The sequence below is a fragment of the Scyliorhinus torazame genome, chromosome 4 (assembly GCF_047496885.1).
Source record: "Scyliorhinus torazame isolate Kashiwa2021f chromosome 4, sScyTor2.1, whole genome shotgun sequence".
Classification (NCBI taxonomy): Eukaryota; Metazoa; Chordata; class Chondrichthyes; order Carcharhiniformes; family Scyliorhinidae; genus Scyliorhinus; species Scyliorhinus torazame.
Genome location: NC_092710.1, coordinates 95,636,453 through 95,640,190, shown reverse-complemented (window position 1 = coordinate 95,640,190; position 3,738 = coordinate 95,636,453). Strand labels below are relative to the sequence as shown.

The window sequence follows — 3,738 nt, the reverse complement described above, 5'->3', positions numbered from 1 at the left end:
AGAATCCCTCCCTCATAAAACAATTCCCTGAGCCGCCATATGGAGCAATCTACTATCTATATCTTGGGGTTCTAATCCCAGAATTTAAGGGCATGGTGGATAGCACAATTGCTTCACAACTCCAGGGTCCCAGGTTCGATTACCGGCTTGGGTCACTGTCTGTGCGGTGTCTGCACGTTCTCCCCGTGTGTGCGTGGGTTTCTTCTGGGTGCTCCGGTTTCCTCCCACAGTCCAAAGATGTGCAGGTTAGGTGGATTGGCCATGCTAAATTGCCCTTAGTGTTGGATGGAGTTACTGGGTTATGGGGATAGGGTGGAGGTGTGGGCTTGTATAGGTTGCTCTTTCAAAGAGCCGGTGCAGACTCAATGGGCCGAATGGCCTCCTTCTGCACTGTAAATTCTATGATTCTATGAACTTCCACAACCTGAAAAAACTTGAAATTCTATTGCACTCCTTCCATCTTCAGGATAACCCTACCCTTATCCATTGAACCCTAACCTTATCCACACACCCCGGACATACTCTCTTCCACCTTCTTCCATCAGGAAAAAGATGCAAAGGTTTGAGGTCACGTACCAACCGACTCAAGAACAGCTTCTTCCCTACTGCCATCAGACCTTTGAATGGACCTACCTCGTATTAAGTTGATCTTTTCTCTACACCTTGCTATAACTGTAACGTTAAATTCCGTAGTCTCTCCTTCCTTCCATATGTACGGTATGCGTTGTCTGTGTATCATGCAAGAAACAATACTTTTCACTGTATACTAATACATGTGACAATAATAAATCAAATCAAATCAAATGAAATATTTTGAAAGAGAAACGCAGTCGCCAATTTGATTACAGTAAGCTTCCACAAACAACAATGCAACAAATGATCAGATAAGCAAGGACAGATTTGCGTTCGATGAACATACTGTTTTTTCTGGTCTCTATCAGTGGTGTTATGTGCTGGCTGGCACACTGATTCTTCCTGTACATTTTTCCTCTCTAAGTTAGCCTTGCATTTATATCCTGCCTTTGTGACCACTTCACAACTCCCAAGTTTTTACAGCCAACAATGATGTTCTGAAGTAGCGTGGCTGTTGTAATGTCGGAAAAGAAGCAGCCAATTTTCATTCAACAAACTCCCAGAAGCAGCATAGAGATTCATCAGCCATTTTGTGCTGTTGATTGAGGGATCAATATTGACCAGGAGACCAATGGCGAGAATTGTGCCATGGAATCTTTCCTGTCCACCTGACGGGGCATTTTGGATATCTCACCCAAAATTTGCACACTCACAGGACAGCACTCCAACAATAGTGTCAGCCTCAATCTTCCTGCTCAAATCTGAGTGGAATCCGCAAACTCTGAGCTGAAAGATGAAAGTGCTACCTATTGAGCCATTGCACGTAGGATTCAATTAAGATAACCGTTGTTTTCAGTTTTGATATCTGATCGGTTGCACTCCTGTCAATGTAGACTAATTGACAGAGATTGATTGCTGTGATTTGTAAATGACACCATTATCGTTGTATCATATGCCTACAAAGATGGTAGAAGGTTAATTGGATGGACCTTAGACTTTCCTCGCCTAGGAATCCCAATGTCCTGTTCTTCCATTTCATGTTAATATTCAGTTTCTGAGTCACTTACTGCCTCCGGGCCTCCTCCTGCTGCTCTTTCTGAGACAATCTTGGTTCTGCCCGTAATTCAACATTTTTTATCACTGTGGTGTGCTGCTGGCAGTCCATCCCCATACACCGTGCTGTCTTTGCTCTACTGTTGTACTTGCCATCACTTGCCTGACCTAGTTTGCCAACCCCAACGGCTTTTTGTGGATCATACAAATTGGATCCGCCCCCTCCTACCCTGAGTCCCTCTTCAGCCCCAAGCAGTTGTCCCAAACCCTATCACCTGACAGGCAATACAATCTACTGGGTCATGTCCTCGGCTACAGAGAAATATGTTCACTCCCCTCGCTATACTCTCCCCTATTACCACCACATTCTTATTTACTCCCCCGACTTGAATAGGCTCCTGTAGCATGGTGCTGTCGTCAGTTCAGTCATCCACCTTGTAGTCCCCCATCCCATCCACTTAAGCTGTAACCTGTTTCTCAGCCCAGATACCTGCCTCACTCATGGTCACATCCTCCTGCCCCTGACCATGGACCAAATCAGGTGTTGCTATCTGAAGGAGTGTAACTGCCTCCTGGTAATGTACTTTCTCAACTCTTTGTAGGAACACAAATGATCAACATTGGATTTTGTCGTCAATGTCTGCTCGCGTAAGAGGAGGCTCCCGAGGTATGGGCAATGATTCACATTGTCCAAGGGCAGCCCGGTAGCATTGTGGATACCACAATTGCTTCACAGCTCCAGGGTCCCAGGTTCGATTCCGGCTTGGGTCACTGTTTGTGCGGAGACTGCACATAGTCCCTGTTTGTGCGTGGGTTTCCTCTGGGTGCTCCGGTTTCCTCCCACAGTCCAAAGATGTGCAGGTTAGGTGGATTGGCCATGATAAATTGCCCTTAGTGTCCAAAATTGCTCTTATTGTTGGGTGGGGTTACTGGGTTGTGGGGATAGGGTGGGGGTGTTGACCTTGGGTAGGGTGCTCTTTCCAAGAGCCGGTGCAGACTCGATGGGCCGAATGGCCTCCTTCTGCACTGCAAATTCTATGACACATCTATGGCTCACCGGGCATCTTGATGGTTGGGGGGCAGTTTTGTGTGGCAGGAGCAGGCTGGTAGAGAACCTTTGTTTTCCATAGTTTAGTCTGAGACCCATTCTCTCATATGCCTCGGTGAATGTGTTGACGATGGTTTGTAGCTTGGCCTCTGAATGTGCGCACACACAGGCGTCACCTGCAAACTGCAGCTCGATGACAGCGACTGGGGTGGTCTTGGTTCTGGCCTGGAGGGGTCAGAGGTTGAACAGTTTCCCATTTTTCCGGTACGTTAGCTCCACTCCAACAAGGAGTTTTAGGATGACATGGTGCAGTGTTGATGCAAAAAAAATGGAAAAGAGCATTGCTGCGATGACACAACCCTGTTTGACTCTGGTTTGCACATAGATCATAGGTCACAGAACCGACAGTGCAGAAGGAGGATATTAAGCCCATTGCGTCTGCACCGGCCCTTGGAAAGAGCACCCTACATAAGCCCACACCTCCACCCTATCCCCGTAGCCCAGCTAACCTTTTTGGACACCAGGGCAATTTAGCATGGCCAATCCAACTAACCTGCACATCTTTGGACTGTGGGAGGAATTCGGAGCACCCGGAGGAAACCCAAGCAGACACCGGGAGAACGTGCAGACTCCGCACGGACAGTGACCCAAGCCAGGACCCTGTCTTTGTGAAGCAGCAGTGCTAACCACTGTGTTACCGTGCCGCCCAGGATAATCAATGTCAGGAGTGGGATTCGAATCCACGCCTCCAGAGGAGACTGCGACCTGAACGCAGCACCTTAGATCGCTCGGCCATCCTGACCAACTAAAACGACCGCGGCAGGACTCAGCAATCTTCTGATGTCGTCATTAGAATCACCATTAGGCCACGCAGCCATTAGATGGGCACAATTAAGGAATATATGAGACCATACAACATGCTCTTTTCCTTACAGACAAGATGTGGAGATGCCGGCGTTGGACTAGGTTGAGCACAGTACGAAGTCTTACAACACCAGGTTAAAGTCCAACAGGTTTGTTTCGATGTCACTAGCTTTCGGAGCACCGCTCCTTCCTCAGGTGAA

General features: G+C 47.7%; 1 non-coding gene across 1 annotated transcript; it reads right to left on the bottom strand.

The window, feature by feature from the left end:
- Window positions 1-3,393: 3,393 nt before the first annotated feature.
- On the bottom strand, window positions 3,394-3,476 carry trnal-cag (transfer RNA leucine (anticodon CAG)). The gene has a single exon. It is a non-coding gene; the product is annotated as a tRNA-Leu (tRNA).
- Window positions 3,477-3,738: the final 262 nt, after the last annotated feature.